At 37.7% G+C, this 20,798-nt stretch overlaps 1 long non-coding RNA gene across 1 annotated transcript; it reads right to left on the bottom strand.

Annotated features, from left to right (window-relative positions):
- Window positions 1–10,178: 10,178 nt before the first annotated feature.
- LOC142059539 (uncharacterized) lies at window positions 10,179–19,008 on the bottom strand. Its single transcript, XR_012661400.1, has 4 exons — window positions 18,920–19,008; window positions 16,421–16,518; window positions 16,126–16,268; window positions 10,179–10,663 (listed from the first exon to the last, which is right to left on the bottom strand). It is a non-coding gene; the product is annotated as an uncharacterized LOC142059539 (long non-coding RNA).
- Window positions 19,009–20,798: the final 1,790 nt, after the last annotated feature.

Genomic DNA, 20,798 nt, shown 5'->3' with positions numbered 1-20,798 from the left:
AGCAGCTTTGAGAAAATCCAAGACAAATTTAAGCATCTGGTATTTTCCACTCATCTCTTAACTTAGGCTTTCTTGGCATATGAGCTGTCTTTTGGCTGATTTCCATTACAAGCAGAGAGCTTGCATTATAGAAGAAGTCAAGAAGAGTCTTCACTTTCCCACCATTTGTCCTTACTCTTTTCCAAAAAAATCAGTGATAAGGCGAGAGTAATCTCTTTGGGCATCCCAGGCATAGGGGCACATGTGACTCTTTTCTGAAAAAATTATAATATATACAGTTGCAATATTTTTTACATACTTTCCCTGTCATCAAATTACTTGGGGATTCTTCATTGCCCTTTTGGCAACTTCTTTTTCTTGCTGCCTCCTCTGCCACAAAAGGCTGTTTTCCTTGTCAATCTCAGTTGTATTTGTGGGGAAAAAAAAAAAAAAGCCAAGACAAAGTAAACAACAAATTGGCCAAAGAAGAAAAAAACTTCTAATTCTCTTCCTCCTCAAATATTTTCATGTATCTACATTCCATAAAAACTGTATGTTCCCACATTTACCAGGGGTTGCAAACGTTGCTGAAAGAGGATAAATTCATGCTACTTATCTTCAAAATGCTGGTGCTTAAAAAACATTCAGTCTCTTAACTGAGCTTATTTGACTTCACTTTATCAGGAACACAAGTTTGCAATAGCTGATGCGCAAAATAATTAAAACCTGTTTCTTGCACATGATGAATACAGGTCTGGCACACATTCCCTCTAAACAGTTCCATCTTCGGTTCAAGCAAGACTACAGTGAAACGTATTTTGGGGTCTCCTGTATGACACCAGAAAAAGAAAATCACAGCAATATAAATTAGAATTTGATCTCCAACATAGACAGTTTAATAGGCCATGATTTAGGAAAGCATTTAAGCAAATGTTTAAATCCCATTGATTTAAGTGGGATTTAAGTACATATTAAGTACTTAGTTGAATTGGGGCCATACTGTGAAGGGACTCTTAGAACAAGGGAAGCACAGTAGGCTTTGGAGATCTTTATTTACAGCTCAGATGTTTAACTTTGCAAATTTGGCTTAGGAACCTGTATAATGCAAAAGGAGCCAAGGACAGACTGCAAGAACATTTGGCTACCCAGGGTCAATTCAGGATAATGCCACATACCAATATGGGATGTATTTAGTTTCAAAATACTTTTATCTTGTAATTTACCACATGTAGTTTATAATTAAGGTGGTTCGCCTTAATGCGTCATTCAGCACTTCATTGTACGTACAGATTTCTGATGCTGCCAAATTTCTTGTGCTCTCATTTCTTCCTCTCCCATTCTTCCCTCCCACTTTTAACCCCAACCTTCTGGTTACAGGGTGAGGAGGAGGCGTATGACATTTGCTGTTTGTCAGCCAACTCTCACTGCATAACTAGAAACAAAAAAAAGCTAAGAGCAACAAGTACATCATTCTGGAATATGAAGACATGGTTCTCCAAGAGGGGATCAAACCAGACATTTCACCACAGCTGAGGCAGTTCTGTTAAAATTATATAATTTCTCTCGTAGGTGTCCTGGAGTGATACCAAAACTATGTTTAGTCTGTATGTACTTTGCTAAATATTGTAGCTGTCACAAAGTATTATATTGCCTATAGGATGACTTCTAATTGTTTCCTTATCTTTTCTTCTTGACTCCAGATATTATATAAGTTATCTAGTTCTACTGACACCATTGCAGATGGTTGAACTATTTCTATTTATCTTGCAGAGTAGGAGTTAGCTTTTGGGGACATTAATAATTCTTGCTGTCAGCTTTTCTTTTTGGGAATAAGCCTATTTCCGGGGAGGTCTGGGAAGCTTGGTTTTCTCAGTCTAAGAATAGCCCAACAAGAAACAGAACATTATATCATGTCCAGGCACTGCCATTTGTAGTGAAATTAAGACTCAAGGTTTTATGAAATCACCTAATGATATTTTAAAACATTACTTTTGAGACTAGCTCTTGTTTAGCAGTATGCTCTGAGATGTAGTAGAAGGCTCTTGATTCTATCTTCGTGGCAGGTCCAAATGAAAACATGACCAAATTTGAGACATCTAAAAAAACCCCCTTGATTTCATTGCTCAGGCTTATTTCTAATAAATATTTAGTTATATAGATAATGCTGTGGGGATGAGTAATATCCATAATTCTCATAAATAAACAATAAGGATTATTTTCTGTTAGATAAGAAAGATGAGCAATGTTTTTCAGGTGCTTGATCTGGTGAGGGAAAGGGACCTTAACAAAACTAATCCTTGATTTATCGATAAAATTTGCAGATTTGTGCTGAATGAATTTGTGATAGTGCTAAAAGCTAATCTCACTTCTCCTGATTCCTGCCAGGTGGTGCATTTTCAGAAAGCCATGTTTCATTCTAGGGAAGATATATGAATCCATTTACAGTACAGCTGCTACAATGAAAGTACGTATAATTATTCACCCAGCTCAAGAACATGTCTCTCAAAGAGTACAAGATGAATTTAAATACATGATAAACAGACTTTTCTGTCATTGCATGCACTTCTATTTCTGGTAATTAAACCCTGCTGAGGAGGTTGATTTAACCAGTGAAAATCCTGACCTTTATGGGTGCAGGTGTAGATGAGTACACACAACCCTGAGCATACAATCAATCAGCCCTACTTGTTCTCATCGGACTGTGTGCAAAATGCTCCAATACCATTACATAGACATGTTTTGGATTTCTTAGTACTGTGTTAATCCCAGCTTGACACTTAGGACACAAGTCTCTGAATTGAGGCCAAATGTGTTCCTAACGATTCGCAGATAAATTGGGAAAATACTCAGCCTATTAAAATAAGCATACTCAGAAATGTAATTGGATAGTGAATTACATCATTCCCTTCACACTGATTAAAACTATAAAGTGGTATGATCGTTCATGCTCTGAAAGCATGTTACCTGGCATTTCACATAGTCTGTCAGAAAACAAGGAAGAATAACTAAGTTTCAGCAACAACAGTCAGAATATTATGAGTACTTAAAGAATGGACAGTGTTTCCACTGCAAACACTTAACTCCAAAGCAAATTTTTGCACTACCCAACAGGCAGGTATTTACAATGGAAAGAGGCTTAATTTTTCTTCATTCTCAATTATGACAAAAGAAGTTGGTCTCATTTACCTCTTCAGTTGAATCAACTCTTTTTGATAGTAACATAACATGGCTACAAAAATCTGCTGTGACAAAAGATTTAAGTGAACAATTAAATGAGTGGTATTTTTTCCAAGAAATACAGTAGAAGTTTCCAATACTTTTTGTTTTTTTTTTTGTTTGCAGATTTTCCAAACAGCCTAAACTCCCAAGCAGTAGAAAGCAAATAGCTTACACAGCACAGCAATACAGTGGTTTTGTGCTGGAGGGAAAATTAGATTTTTCAGTAAACTTTCTGTTCAATATAATACTACATTGAGCTGATGTCAGTTTTATTCAGAATTTATGTTGCATGTTGTTGTTCTTAACAAAATTAATGCTGAAGAGGGGCTGTTCTCATTCAGAAAATACAAATCCATATCCCATTTCAATTAATTGTGAAGTAGGAAACTCAGGAATCACAGTGATATCCCTAAGAAAACGGAATTTTTGGAACTGTTCGCTAAAGCCATAACAATGAACTATTGAAGCCTGGCAAAACAGAAGTTGAGGGCCAGAGATGGAAACTGAGAGACAGAGAAGCACTTGTTTTACAACTATACCCTTGAGGAGAGCTGAGAGACTGACCAAAGCAAACATCCCACCTCAGAAGCCTCTGAGAATGGGGTGATAAAGTGTATAGTCAAGGAGAACAGCTAGTTGGGATGTCGATAAGAACTAAAATAAAGTGCTCAGTAGGGGAAATATCCTCATTATAGTACTAAAAATCAGGCCCATAGGCCAGGAACCACCCCGCCTCTAGTAAATCCGTTAGTCTATGAGCATGCATGGTAAATTAAAAGTGAGCTGTACCGTTATATCCAAGTGACAAAGAAATTAACCAATTATGGGCTGTGGTTGACATATTTAACTGTATAAATGCCTTGTAGTTTCTCGGTATGGTGTGCTAGCTTTGTGGGTTACCACCTAGCACCCATCTTTGCATGAAAATGAATTTAATAAAATACCTCTGTTCTGTGTGCAGTTTGGCATTTTGAACACCGGGCGAATGAACCTGCTTTTTGGGATAACAACAGTGGGTCTGAGAATCTTCTGCCTGTGGAATTAAAATGTTCTCAATAAAACCCAGGATTTGTTTAATTTTTATCATTTCCATATGATTAAAAACAGCCTAACAGGGAATTGATATAGTATACCAAAGATAGTAATTAAGTAGCTAAACCACCTGACTGACATCAGCGTCCCCTCAAAAGAAAATATGTGAACAATAAACTGCCCTACAACAGAATTTATTAAAAAATAGTCAAAGCTAGGGATAAATTCTGCAGTGAATTTTGTCCCTACCGTTACTGTTATTTCTTTATATGCAAAACACCAGTAATCCAGGATAACCTTTACATAATCAGTTAGTCACATCAATAGGACAATAGGATGATTCTTGGGGGGGTTGGGGGTGGGGGTAGAGTGAACTGAGATTTTTCAAAGGGGAAAAAAACTGTTAATATTTCTAGGCCAGGGTTTACATTATTTACAGGAAAGTGAAAGCAAAACACAGTAGTCATATCCCAAGTATTTTTGGTGGGTTTTTTTTGGTCACTTTAGTTATTGCGGTGTGGTGGTATTTTTTTTTAAACATCATGAAAATGCTTAATGATTTAGGACAACTGCTAGTGTCCCTGCTCTGGAGAGGGTAAAGTCAGGGACTGGCGAGCTATAACCAGGGCAACTGCACTTGATTTGAGTCCTTCTGAAAGGCTCAGAAAATACAATTGCCAACGTCTGGCACTGCATTCTGTCCTGTGCCTCATTACAAAGCTGCCAGTGCCATGAATGAAGAACTAAAGCAGCATTTATAGGATATTGTCTTTTTTCAGACCACAGGAATCCTGAAGAGCTAATGCTACACAGGCCTGCTTGAGTCTTGGAATCTATCCAGCAGTCACAATGGAGACATCAGGAAAGGTTATTTTCATCTACTGCTTGGGTAAAATATCCTGCTTTAGGGTAAAATAGCACTTTTTGACTTCATCCTCATAAGATTAGGCTGTTGCTGGTACTAGAGTAATTTTAACACAGTGAAGGACTTCACTGCAGGTTTCAGAGAAGGCAGACTGCTCTTTTCATTCTTTTGGGTTTGTGACTAACAGTTTAAAACTGTATTCATACCTTCTACAGTAATATGTATGGGGAATGCACAAGGTAGTATCATCACCAAAGGCTCCCAGCAAGCCACTGTCAACAACATGGCACACGTGAAGACACAGCACTTTACGTGGCAGGCAAGGATGCAGTTTCACCACCAATACTTGGCTAGACTAGACTTTAAAGGAATGTGGTGAAAACCCAACTTGGCCTGGGGAATTTATCAAGGAATCATCCTAGATGAGAGGGAATTTTCTGAAGGAGTTATCCAAATGAAGCTGGAAGGCTCTGAACAATGTAATAGGTCTTGTTCATTGCTATCAGCTAGGGGATAAATTATCCCTCAGATGGAAACTAAACCCATAAGAGGGGAGAGTTATTCGAAAAATTCACCACAATAAACAAAAGGAGCCATCATATCTTCAAAAGCAAAGCTATTTTCAGACAACGAAAGAGAAGAATTTTGAATTCTCAGCTATTAATATGCAAAATCTTCCAAGAAACACTTTGAGAACCCCTTAGACATGGCCTAAAGCACAGACTTTCCAGCTGTTCCTGTTTCTGTGATGTTGACATCAGGTGATTTTCTATAATTTTCCACTGAAATCCTTGTCTTGTCCTCCACAGCTCATGACACCTGTAAGGATACGAAGGAGCAATGACACAGACAACAGTTTTCGCTGTAGCTTTCCTCCATTTTTATATGTTCTCCTTTAAGGTTTGAATGTACTGGGTAGATTTAAAAGGCAATTACTTATTCCTTGTCCTACAGATTTTGTAGCAGAGCTTTGATTCTATTACACAGACATCTCTGCTGCATCTCAATGCATGCTGTAACTTACTTGCAGGTAACAGAGTGTGTCCATATGAATTCCTGCTAATAGTTACTTAGTAATGGAAAGCAACTAAATTAAACAACTACCCCTATAATCAAAGCCACAATAATCTTGATAATTAGCCCTTTTTCTCTTTTTCCTTTTTTTTCCTCCATAATAAAGCAGTAAAAAGTCAGAGCTTCTAGCACACAGACAAGACTCAAGAAGAGAGAATAAGACCAAATATCTTTGTTTTACCAACAATTTTCAGGCTCAGAGACTAGCAAGTCTGTGGAGAAGTCAATACACAGAACTTGTGGCTACCATTATATAATTTCCTGTTGTTTTTTCTAGAATCCCATGATCATTTAATGTGGCACTTGCAGGAAATACATAAAAAGGAGCACTGAAGGCAGCAGTACAGCAGCGTGGTGACATCAAATGCAGATACACACTATCCAAAGATTATTCCCAAGAACATCATTAAAAATAATCAGCTCTATGAGTTCTGAGGGCCTAAGATGGGTGTGTCTAACACATACCTGAGTACCCCTCTGGGAGACTATTGCCAGCAGTCAGGTTACAGAAGGCAAAATCCGAAAACTTAGGCCATTCTTCTGAAGAAATGCTAAGGTTGATACATAACCAGTATCTGAAGAACCACCCAAATCCCAGGAAGGCAACACAAGTACTGATATGAGTACACAACCACAAAAAATAATAATAAATTTGGGTTTCCAGAAGATTGGGGAGACACCTATTTTTTCAGCTGTGGTAGGCACAAAATACACATTTTTTCCTTTGTGCCAGTTATTCTGTAGAGTAATGGTCTTAAGCCCTAACTCCTTCAAAGTTTTACTTGCATTTGGGCATTAATGAATGGCCCCACCACAACATATCCCCTGCACCATTCAGGAGGTCCTAGAAATGGTTGCACCGGCTTGGCACACGCTGCAGAAACTCCCAGGCAAACGAGCTAAGAGAAAGGACCAATACTGGCTACAGTAGAGTAACAGCAGAAAGCGGGGTGGAAAATCCATCTCAGGCTGTTTTCATCAGGGTTTAATGTAACCATATGCTAGCACAGTTTAAACCATGTTAGTGCCAGCTACTACCATGAGATTTATTAGGAAGGAGTGGAAAAGGCACCTTAAAACAGTATCCTGTCTTTGGGAGAGGAAAGCAGTTGGGATTGTGGGATTGCTAATATTGTGCCCAAATATGCTTAGACTCTATAAATGGGCTACAGGCAGTAGATTTTATTAGAATCAAAATTTAGCAACTTATTTTTAGTATATGTCAAGCACTCAGTGGAGGGGAAGAGATCCCCCACCAAGTATTCAATTAGTAACAATAATCTCACAATCATATTCCTGCTGCCTGGGACAGTGATTACTCATAAAATACCGAGTTCGGAATACTGTCTGAAAATACTGTCACCACGTATGAAATAAGGCAATGGGAGAGAATAGGGAACAATATGGAAAAAAAGGCATCTAAAAGTTATAAACCTATAAAAAGAATTCTGAACATTACAAAGTAGAAAGCAGGAGGTGCTGGAGAAATTCCCTCATTGGAAGGCCTCAGGCTTCTACTTTTTATGCCGTCTATCCCCAGGGACTTTTAAATCTATAGATTGTCTTTAGTATACTGTTAGGATCATAGGAACCCTCAATAACTGATCTGTCCCATCTTACTGATATTCAGAGTAAGATGAAAAATTTATGAAGTGCAATTATAGGACAAAGAGAATGGTATCAAACCATCTACATAACAGGTAGGATAGTGCCTTCAGTATTTCCCTATCCCCCTGCAAATATACCTAAATTCTCATTAGCTCCTCTGACATCCACTGCCAGTGGTATCTGCGTGATGCACGTATCCAAGAACTCCACATTGGGCCTGAGCTCAGTTGCTTTCCAAGAAGCTTATTCTGCTGCCCCTTACAGTAAATTTTCACTAACGTCACACTGCTCCAGCATTCAGCTTCAACTCTTGCTACAGTTTGTCATGCTGTGTATATTGTGTCACAATATCTATTCTGTTCTCAATTAAACTACATAATGTTGTTCTCTTTTACAAGGTGACTTACACCTGATGACTGGAGAGGGCTTTAGTCATGAGGATGGGAAATCTATTTTCCCTTTGTCTCTGTATGTGTTAAGCCCCAACTTAGATTTTCTGCTGAGGAAGGTAAGAGACTCAAGATGGCAATAGAGAGCTGGAAAAAGAATATTCCAGGAAAGTACTATAAATATCCCTTTTGTTGCTTAATGTGTTGATAAACCTCTTGCTAGAGAGGCCTCTAGTGTTAATTTGCCTATCAGTCTTTCAACAATTCCTGTCTAAAATTATCAACAAATAGTTTTGTCAGTAAAGAATGTTTATCTGCAGTTGCACAACTCAGTTTGCAGAATATTAGCTGCATAAAACATAAGTAAACAGCCACAGCCTAGAAAAGCCAGTACTCTGAAAATTAATTAATAACCTTATTTTGCAGTAAATTTAGAATTACAGGGTTTAGCAATATTTAACATACTTTGGACATATCAAGTGCCTTAAGGGCAAACATTTTATTAGAAAATTTTTTAAAGTGGTGCTCAGTAAAAAAATATGATTTTAGAAAACAAACATACGTTCTTATGAAAAGAGGTTTCTACTTCCCCCTGCATGGCATCACCCTATAGTGCAAACTGGATGCAGTTTCTGAATATGCCTTGAGACTGCTGTGCAGCACTGCTGTGTTCTCCTTGACAGCTGCTGCCTTCCGTCCCAGAGGTGGCAGCCTATAAATGATGAATGAACTTATTCATAGAGTCTGTAGCTATGTGAGTGTAAGAGATATACCTAACATGCATTACATACATCTGTATTGGTTTAGTAGCATTGAAAAGCCTCCCAAAAGTAAGGAATTTTAGAATTATCACTTACCATGTTAAATCACTATCCATTATCACTAACCCATGTTAAATATGTAAAAAAAAAAGTAACATTTTCTACAAGATTATCCTTAATTAATATTTTACCTCTTCAAGATCTTGTAACGTATGCCTCTTTCAGCCTAAGTGACTGTACTGCCCAAAGAACTTGCTGTGTTAACAGCTAGGCCAGAGCTGATAAGGGTTTATCCCTTTACTTCAGTGGACTTCAGATCAAGCCTACAGCTTCTGCCAGGGGAGGAAAAAAGTGGTTTTTATAAATAGGAAAGGCTAATTTCTGCCTAAGCTCTCATTTCTGATCAGAGCAAATGTTGAAGGCTTTAAAGCTGATTACAAATTAAAATACCTGGGTCCCCAAATGCTTGCCTAACTTCAAACAATTGGCTGCCACTGCTGAGCTGGAGCCGCAGTGGGGACAGGTGTGCTGAGAGCTGACACCTATTTCAGGATCAGAAGAGGGCACTAGGGTTTCAGCTATGTTCAGAATAATGCAAGACAAAGAAGGGAGAAAACCCAGTGAAGTGTGTTAGAAATAATCTTTTGTTATTCTGCTGGTACCTTCATACAAAATGAGAAAACACAGGCAGGGCTGGCAGCTCGTGGAACAAGGTGCCACAGCAGCTCCAGCACAGCTCAAGGGGCATGTTCAGTCACCAATATTTACACCAGTGCCTTCAAACTGCAGTAGCCTCACCCCACCTACCACAGTCCTCCCCTCTGTCCCACGCTACATGGGCAAACCTTTGCACATTGTTTCTCTATTGGGCTCTCCGCTTCTGTCTGTGCTGACAGCAAATGGGGATGCCACCAGAATGACAGCTATTCACAGAGATGCTGAGCTGCCCGACCCACCATGCTGAGAAGCAGTCAGAAGGGTCAAGAGATGTCCCCTGGGGCCTTGAGAGATACAGTGAATTTTACACTGCAGCTTAATACTGAAAAAAAGCCACACACACCCAACGAAAAGCCCCATTGTGCCTTGCTCTCCTTATAGCTATGAAATAGAGTAATTGCATTATGACTGTTATTCTCCGTTAAATCTGATGTGGTATTTTGATACAGCACAACACAAATTTTTGTTATACAGGACTTGCCACAGACTGTGTATGCCCTGTATTAAAGGGATATATTCAGTGGTCATGGACAAACCAGGGTCAGGAGAAACCACTCAGCACTTATGTGGCCTGTATTAGCTAGCTCAGCTGTTTTATCTCCCTTTGCTATCAGTGGATAGAGGATTACCTGGAGAAAGAGAACCCAAGCTAGGCTTTTTCTCTGAAACACCTTCTGCAGGAATATTTTTCTCCCCATTGGCTCTACAGGGGATTTAGGAAAAACTATACCACATGCGCTAAAACGGACATGTAAGTATCTACTATGTGTCAATACACCTATATATATTTGAGTGCAAGACATAAAAACAGCTGTACTAGGTTAAGCCAAGTTATCCTGTGTGATAGAAGATAAATGCAGAAGACCGTAATAGGAGGATAAGTGATACTTTCCCAGGTGTCTTCTCTTCCAGCAGTTTCTGGCTCAGGGACATCAAGTCAGATGTCTTTTTGTTAAGTAACCCTTGGTGGATTTTTTCCTGCATGGATTCCCATCTTCCTCCAGAGGTGAAACAAAGACCTAGAAGACAATATAGTGAATTAATTTTCCTGACATTCATTTATGTTGTCACCAAAGACCAGCCCCAAGGTTCATCCTTACCCCACATCGAAGTCAGTCCTATGCAAGGCTGCTAAAGAAGTACCCATTGGCTACAACTGCCTTAGAGGCATAAGCTAAGCATGCTGTCTAGAACACCTCTGTACTCATTATGTCCATACCTTACCACTGCATATGAAGCACATGAATGTCCCTCCTGAAATTCCACATTTGCCTAAACCAGCCTAACAGAAGAATTTAGTTTTAAGTTTCCAGGCCTTGGAGAAACCAGAGACCGGAAAACCCTCTAAGAGAAGAGAAAACCCTTTAAGGAAACACCTCACATGCAATTGCTGTTTAAAAATACATTTACATCTTATGAAAATGGAAAAGTCAGGTACAGTGTCAAAGTTGGGAAACACTATTTGTAAAACTAGTGGGTCAGATACCTATGTGTATCAGCCTTCACACCACAGACTTTAGCTATCTGCAATCAGTGTTGGATCACTACATTGTACTGTCAGTTTTGTCAATATTTAATTGTAAAAGACGTATTTCATTCTATGCACTAAAATACCTAAATAATCTACATGACTATCTAGTACAGACTGTATTAGGATTTCTTACTGTTAGCTTGCAGTATGTGTGTAGGTATACAATTTATATATTTAAGAGGCATTTTAGTGAGCAAAAAATATATGCATGATTATATTATCTAGTGTATATTTCTTTGTAAGCTAGAGGGGAAAAAAATTGGGCTTGTGCCTAGAAAATGATGTTTCAAACCAACTGAGAGTAATTCAAATTGCATTATAATAACAAGGAATTTTGAGTACAAGAGGCCATCAGTCTTTGGCTTTTTAAATCTTGCCTGTCAAAACACAAGATCCCTAGCATGAATTTATTTTCTACTTAAAAAATAATTATTATTGTGTTCTACTGAAAAGTAAATGAGCAGAAACTGAATTTCTCATGCTGTTTCTAAGATAGACAGGAACAGAAGGGGACTGGCGCATTTATGTGTAAATTAGGGAGTAACTTTAGCAAAGGAATTAATATGTTGGGTAGAATTAAAGAAAAAAGGGGGGGGGGAACAAAACCTTCGGGGTTTCTGAGGCAGCCTATGTTCAGAGAGAGAACTATACCAGCCTATAAAGTACAGCAACTCCCCATAGACTGACCCTATATAAGCTTATTAATATGCAGTTTTCCAGTGTATCTGAGTCTAGCATGTCTTTTTGCAGCAGAAGTAAAATCTTCTAGGATGACCCGATACTGCTCAAGCCTCTCCCTTGGACTGAGACTTTTAAATCTTATTCTGCAGTTTTCAGACCATCTTCCCAGCCTGTTGTTACCCAAAGAGGTATCTCCTCTATTCCAGTGAGGAGGTGGTAATACTAGTCTTCTAAAACCTTAGAACAACATAGACATAATTAGCACAAATATCAGCACACAAGAAATCCACATGAACTTGAGAGGAAAGGAATGAAAAGGCTAAATTATGGTGAGGTAAAGTTGTTGTACATGCCATACAAATGGACTTTGCCAGGAGACCTAAACAACCTATGTTGTTCACCTAGTGAAAATGTGTGTGTATAATATCAATTACAAATCAATGACAGAATATACAGAATGCCTGAAATGTAAACTTTGTTAACAAAGAAGACCTTGTTAATTTTTTTTTTAACTCCTTACAATTGATTTATGCCACCACTGAAGTTTTCTTGACTAGTATCACAGACTGGCTATCAGCTCTCTCCAAAACTATCTCCTTTTGGTTTTGCCTTTGCTTTTCAAACTCAAACAGTTGATTGAATAAGCTAAAAATGCAGATTATCAGACAAACACAAACAATATTGTCTTTCATATAGTTCATCACATGCTTATGGAAGGCATGCCATTTTTATCCAAGGACCAAAATAAGAACCTGTAACTTGCCAGAGTCTTGTTGTAGTTGGTAATCATACCTCAAAATTAGCAAAGTCACAAGTATACATCACTGAAATGTATTATGTTACTGGGCAGCTATTTTTTTCATGCACAGTCACAGACATGACAACAGAGGAGAGTCTGACTGCATGGATTAAAGATACAATCTGCCACAAAGAACTAAAAAGGAAGTAACATCCACAAAAATTTACTACAATTACAATTCAGGATCATGCCACTATTGTCTTGGAATGTCTGCATATTTTAGTGCAGACAATGTAGGGGGCATACACTATCAGAAATATCCAAAGTATTTCCATGAGCCAAGAAAGAGTAAGAAAATACTGAAGAAGGAGATATTATTGACTACAAACAAGACAATATTGCAAGGCAGCTCTTAAAATGTTGAAATCGGTGTCCGAGCTCCCCTAGTGTAAGGCTAGCTAGAAGAGAAAGATTCTTGCTAGTACCTTAGGAGAACCAGGAGGTGAATTTGAGCTGAAGTATTTAATTTATGGCTAATGCCAGCTAATGATAGCAGCAAAAGTGCATGTTTATCACAAACATGAAAAACTTTGAGGGCAAACATTCAAAGGTGAGAGTCAATAATGCCTTAATAAATCTAGAAAGTAAAGGGACATAAGTAAGTATTAATGTTATTTTTAAAAGGAAGAAGACCAAAGTTGTATTAATGCAGATGTGGAGTAAGAAACACTCACAGCAAATGGAAAAATAATTAGGACAAAAAGTGTGGCAGCTTAGTGGGATTGATTTGCTCTTTGAAAGTTAATAATGAAAGACACTGCCTTGGAAAGGAAGAACAAGTCTGCTTAAAGACAAACACTCATTACTTTTATAAATTAAAAAATGCAAAATAATGAGGAAAAGGTGAAAGCTGGGGGTGTATTTTGTGGGAATGTAGCATGCCTAGAAGTTAAATGGGGATAATGACCAAAGAGCAGCAAAAAGTTATTTCAAACTAAGACTTTTTGAGATATAAGATATATATTATAGGAATTGCCCCTTTCTCTTGGAAAGGGGACAGCAATTTTACAGATCTTCCTTTAATTTTAGACCTTTGGTATTTTCAAGTGTTGAATATACCATCAGGAAAGGTTAGGAGCAGTATGCCAGCTTCACTGATATCATCCATTTCTATCTGATCAAGCCAGTAACAGATTGGACACAGATTGATCAGGATAAATTTATACAGAGATCAGCTTTCCCTGGAAGAAAGCACTATGTGCAGTTAAACAGGGTTTATGAAACATGGTATTATTAAAAAAATGATGAAAACAGCACAGAAAAGCTGAGGAATACTTTGAGACTCTCCAAATTTATAAATTAAGGGACTTTGAAAGGAAGTGATAAAAAGTATGCAGGAATTGCCTTAACAGGTGACGTTGAGCCTTGTGTGGAGATGTAAAGACATGTCATGTTCCTTTTGGATTATCCTCCTCTTAGAGCAGGGTGGGGATTTGCAGAGGGTTTGGTTTAGTTCCAGCTTGTGCACAGGTCTCCCTAATAACCATCTAAGTGACCAGAGCAGCCCAGGACTGTGTCTTTTTTATTATAAAAGATGCTTTTCTGAAGACAAAACAACCACTACCACCCACCTACCCCCAAATCCAAAACAGACTAAAATCTTGGTGAATTTATAAATTTACATTGAAATAAAACCATAGCTAATTTCTAACAGATAAGTGCTCCATCTTTTCAAGTTTTGTTTAGCAACACATCATTCACTTCACTTTCACTATTACATTATAGTTTGCACCACTGTAATTACCTCTCTGAACAGAGATCCCAAAAGGATTCAGAAAGGTGTCCACTGTTGTGGCAATTTACATAATATGTTGACTGTGCTATTTACGTGATTAGAGTAGTAGACTAATTTGCATACCAGCTATTAAGATATTCTACAGCTAAATTTATGATCTTATATTTTTATGGTCTTTATAATTCACATCTTCATGAAAGAAGGCTGACTTATTACATTGCATAGATTTTTAGTTTGTGGGATGACAGCATTACTTTCTGAAGTCTCAGGCGAAGACATGTGAAGACTTCCAAAAAGATTTTTCACCGTACCGCTGCATCATGTACATTCCAACATTTAATGGAGCTGTACATAAACGCCTGAAACGTGAAAATGCTTATGGAAAAAATGTGCTTTCCCTGGGTGTGTATCACATTAAGCATCTACCACGACCACGTGCACAAGCATAGCTGAACATGCAAAGCACAAAAACGCTGATACCCAGTGACCCAATGGGAGTTGCTCAAGTGTAACCATTGACAGCCTCTGTTCTTATCTCTTCTGGATTTGTATTTTTGGAGAAAAAGAAAAAAAAAAAAAGGAAAAGGAAAAACCAAACAAACCCTCCCACCTTCTGCTTCTCTATAGTGGATGTTGAGAAATATAACATTTACACTGCAAAAGTCACGAGCATGCAGACCTCTTTCTCATGCACAGCATACACAAGATAGCATTCTACATGACTGAACTGAAGAGTGCACAGTCTTGCTCAATATTATTCTTCCTTTAACCACAGATTTTACTGCGTGTTACAACACCTAACAAAATTTTAGATTGTGGTTTTACCAAAATGTACAGCAAACCAACAATTCTCCCTTAAGAAAAGCTGATTACAAAAATCCATAAAGCATTACTGCATAACAATGCAATTTAAGATCTAAATATTTTCAGAAAAATGAGTAATTTGGAAATTGCACCAAGACCTTGGTGGAATTAAAACAATTTTTACAGACAGAGCAGCCAGCCCTGAGACTGGAACAGAGTTTTTCCAGAGAAAAGGCAGAGGGAAGGGGTAGGATTGGCTTTATAAGACAATACACATCCATAGCTCAGGAAATGTTTTTGGTGAGCCTCATGGGGCAGAGACAGCTCCTTCCACCCTGCAGACTAAAATTCTTCAGTTTCACACACAGCTCACAATAACTAGAAAGAACACTGTTTAAAAAAGAAAAACCAAACCACCAACAAAAACAAAACAGACAAACAAACCGCCCCCCCCCCAACAACAACGAAGCAGCTGTATTTTCCCACCCAAGATTCCTGCAGTAACCTCCACAGTTCTGAATGCATGGAAGAAGTGGCAGTTCCTACAGAAGGAAAGCAGTTACAGTAACATTATGGGCTAAATTAATGTAACATGAATAATGACAACCTATTCCTTAACTAAATGCTAATGTTACCCTGCAGCCCCCTGAGATGTCGGCAACACAAATGCAAGTTAAACGTCAAAACTTAGATAAAGTCACCATACGCTTGTTCCCTAGAAAGAAGAGTCACCTTTAAAAAAAAAAACAAACTGCTTTTTCTTTACTGTGGTATTTTTCTTTGATGCTGGTAAACAGAACATGAAAAATACTCCAGCAGTGTAAATCTGAAGGTGAAACTATTCCTACACTAAACCTGATATTGTCTGCTTGGCACTTTGTTTTATGTTTGTAATGAGATACTGTGAAAATGTAAGCAAACTTGACCTTACCCTCATCTTTGGACTTGCAAAATGGTCTCTGCATGAAACTTCCTCACATTTCCTTTCATGTGCCAGATCAAGACTGAGACCTATCAGATAAAGCAGCATGTCTTGAAGGCTTGACTCACAGCTGTCCAGACAGTTAACCTTAGCTAGGGAAGAAAAAAAAAAATCAAACCACCCATTTTCTTTGCAGACTTACAACTGCTGTATCACATGATGTGACACTGATTTCCCAACAGTGTATACTTTGAAGCTGACGAGTGTTAAGCCATGATTAAAAACTCCAAATGAATGTAAGTACCTGTCACTTAGATGGGTCCCTTGATTGCATGGGTGACCACAGGAAAACAAGCAAGAATCCATCTGCCCATTTATGTAGGAGGAAGGTGCTGCAGAGACCTAATCACAGTGTGAATCAGCTAACTTTATCAGCAGCTGTAGATCAGATACAGAGTTGACTCACAACCAGCCTAAATTAAACGCAATTAGTTTTTATTTTACCACTAGGATCAGGTATAATACAGCAGACCAAAAAAAAACCAACCCCACAAAAAAAATACACCAAAAAAACACCAAGCCAAACCACCAAATCCACCCAAACACTATGGGAAATTTTGCATACTTGCTTCAAAAAACTCACAGGTCTATTGTGACTAGTTTTACTAACTGGTTGAGAAAAATAATTGTTTTATGAATTAATAAAGCATGTATCCATTCAACAGCTGTACCAAGAATATACTAATTATAATAAGAAGTGTAACTGGATAACTTCAGTACCTGCAGGGGAAATTACGACCTCTGAAGTAACCTCATGTCAGACAAAATTACAGCTTTTAACACAGAGTATTTCTTCACTAAGTATACTTCACCTTATTGCATATGTTTTGAATATGGATCTACAATTAAACAAACATGCAGTGCCTTGTTAGCAGGACACCAGATTGAGCTATTTTCTCTTCTTTGATAAATCACTCATTCCAGAACATTTTTAGAGTAATAAATTCACTTTAAGTAAAATGCAGCTAACTGTAGAGGTTGTTAAATTATAATAAACAGATATTATAAACATTAAATACCGAGCGAACACACTAAGAAGGAACACTACAAATGATTTAAATCAAGAACTAAAAGCTAGGAAATGAATAGAAAAATTCAAAACATTTTCAATAATTAATAGAGCAAATATTCAAAACAGTTGTTTAGTGTAGATGAAATCCTTATTTGGGACATATTAGACTAAAAATGCCTTCTGATGTTCATGTGCTGGCTTTCTTCCATGGAGGAACAGGAGTAATGTGGGAGAGGAACACTGACATTTTGATCCCAAACACTTAACTTGTATGAGTAATTTTACTCCATGAAGAGTCCCGTTGAGTTTACCAGCACTATTCATGCAAGGAGTTCCTCATGGGCATGATTGTTCACAGAATTTAAACCATTAAAGACTATTAACTCTCTTCCCTGGTAATAACGTTATTTACATATTTCTTCTCAATGAACAGGGCCAGTCATTAAAAGGAAATAAGAAAAATATTTCATTGGACAATACATTCGTCAAAAGTACAATTATTTAAATTATAGCTGGTCAAAGATGCTATCAAACAAGGAGTTGACTAAGCAAATCAGAAGTTTGGAAATCAGTTTAGACTTAAGAAGTGCCTTTTTTTTAAAAAAAAACCCAAACAACCCGACATTTTTTAAAAGAAATTGCCCCAAAAGAGAGAGGAAAAACATCCTTTACACAGTAAACATCTGTAACTTGTGAACGCTGTCCTTTGACTACAATGCAGAAGCTTCCAGTGCAATAGAGTTCCTTCTCCCTTACCCACACAGAGAAAAGTGACACTTAAAAATGTTATAAACGGGACTTCTCTCCCTTGTTTTGGCTTATAAAAGTCCACACTAATTTTGATGGAAGCAGGAGCTAAATAGTACAGCAGTTCACCCTTAAATTTGTAGAAAATAGCAGTGCCTTTCACTGTCATAACAATTTTCTCAAGTCACTCTAAATGTCCACGGTAGTGTGGGTGTAGGTTTCTCTCCAGAGAACCTCTGTTACGTGTGTGCAGTGTCCTGGTAAATTCCAGGACTCTCATACAGCAGTGGAGAAAATGGTGATTTAAAACCCTTGTAAATCACACTGCCTCAGGGCTCTCCATGTATTATACACACCAGATCTCTTCCAAAATTTTTTTCACTTCCCCTCACCCCTTTTCATTTAAGCTGGGAGAAGTCGATGTTAGCATTGGATGCCTCCTTGGATTCTAGTTTCCTTGTGCAACCACCACAACCGTTTTCAAAAAACAGGTAGCATTAGCATGGCACACTGGCAGTTAGGTCAGTATGGACTCACAGTTACCTGATTTCCACGTGCACCTGCAGTAGCTTCTTTTGCCTTTATGCATTTTTTTTTTTTTTTTTTTGCTACTGAAAGTGATATTTGTCTCCACCAAGAGCAACGGGCTTTAAGATACACAGTTATACCAATTCCAAAACTACTCGCAACAAGGAATTAATATCTTGTTAGAAACATGACACTGAAACGATGGCATTATAATCACTGAAGGATTTAAGCGGACATGATTACAGTAATTTCTATCTTGATTACAGTAATTTGTAGCTATTAATTAACACAAATTTTCAATCTCTTGCCATGTTAACTTTTTTAAGGAAATGCTACACTTCAACTTAATGACATGAAATTCATCCCAAATGCATTCCTTATTTCTTTTCAATTCTGTTGCACAACTATAACACAATCACAAACCAAAAAGTACCGGCTACAGAAGTGTTAAGTTACCTGAATGTGATCAGAATGAAGCTGTGGGCATTTATAGCAGTGTCAGGGAAGACTTTTCTTGAAGGGTCTTCTGCATAAGTGATATAACTTTTCTCTTGACTTCACCTGTAATGTAAGTGTAGCATTAAAGGAAAATATCAATATATTTTCCATCCATATCAGTATATCCCAAGTCGGATTTTGGTTGTACGTCACTGAGATCCATCCACATTTCCAAACTACAGGGGAGAGAGGATTTCTGAAGAATAAATATATTGAGCAATTAAAATGAATGCCTAGAGTGGAATCTTGCTAGGATAATAATAGACAAGCAATAACAGATAAGTTATAATACCTCATACTTTATATGTTGAATGGAATTTGAAAATATGAATCACTCACCTGAGCAGTGGCTAGGTATACATGCTATTGCTATTTTACAGCTAACAAAGGTGAGTTAAAGCTCACCAATAGCTTTAAAGTCATGCAAGACTAGAAGATCTTTACTTTTTTATTTGAAATTCTTTTTTTTAAATAATAAGGAAATAATAAAATCTGAGAATCTTAAGGAGGCGGCAACAGAAACATTTGGAAGAAGGATGAAATCTACACAAGGAAAGAATAAGAGTAAGCACAGTTTTTCAGACAATGAAGTGAAAATCTCAACAGACTTTTCCTTCTTCTCCCATGTCTTCCTGTGACATGAGGGCTCTCCAAGCTGCCACTGAACCATGTTCAAAACTGGAAAAAATGTGGGTGTTGACCAGCTCTTCAGCCTACTTTTAACATACTGGCTGATGTTTAGCTCTTAATGCTGTCCAAGATTTTTCTCCTAGATTTGGATGACGATCCCTACCTTTGGAGAGGAATGTGTAAGCAGTGGCAAGCACTCAGGTTAGATGATGAGGGTAATGAAGGAAAATAACCAACAAACCCCAGAAGCAAGTTACGTCAAAAGGTCACAGGCTAAACAGTGCCAAAGTAAAGTGAATTTGGCAGATGGGAAAAGAGAGAGGAGGAAAAATAGAGCCAAAACCAAATTCCCACTCGTTAGCACCACCTAACAATCCCTTCCTTAGCTAGGGCACACAATCAAATGCTATTGATCTTCCCTAACTTCTAACAGATTGCAAGCAGCGGAGAATCAAGTTTCAAGAAAACAAATCGGGCTGCAGAGCTATGATTCATATTTCTTCCTTCTTTCCCTGTTAGGCCTTTGAATTTCCTGGGCAGGATTGAATTCCATCCATTTCTCATTAATCATCATTTTAATGTTTTACATTTACAGTAGCAAGTCAGAGCCAGCAGCACTTTTGCTTGTATCTTAAACTGGCATAATTTCAAAATATTGTGCCATAATGTCACAAAACAGTCTGGGGACGCATTTAATTTGTATTTACTGTTGGCAGCAGTTTATACCAAAGAGATGCTGTGTCAGGCCACTAAAATAGATTTAAAAAATCCAGGAGAGTGCTCTATACAGCATACCTTTTTGTAGTTGGTTTCAAGCAACCCATGTATAACATTGTTACACTGCTGTCTCTAAGAACTGAACAAGGCTGAGTGTTGTTATAGGTTGCCTTGGGTATGATTCATGAACATGTATTTTTAACTTAACAGCTAAATCAGGAGTATTTGACTCCAGATACAGCATTTAAATAAATCTACATAGCTGCTAAAACCAATTCCAGAAATTATGTGAGGACATGCAAGGAGGAAACTGCAAAAGTTAGCTTATATTAAAATTTATTACAAATTGGCTGTTGTTTTAATTTAGAAAGGACAAAGTTCTCCATTTGTCAATTTGATAAAACACATGTTTAAAAAAGCCCACTCCTACCAGTATTGGTTTTATATGGCTTACTTTTTACAGTTCACATAAATAACATATATGATTTAT

Source organism: Phalacrocorax aristotelis, chromosome 7, assembly GCF_949628215.1.
Source record: "Phalacrocorax aristotelis chromosome 7, bGulAri2.1, whole genome shotgun sequence".
Taxonomy (NCBI): Eukaryota; Metazoa; Chordata; class Aves; order Suliformes; family Phalacrocoracidae; genus Phalacrocorax; species Phalacrocorax aristotelis.
Note: the sequence above shows the minus strand (reverse complement) of the source record. Positions and strands in the feature narration are given on the sequence as shown.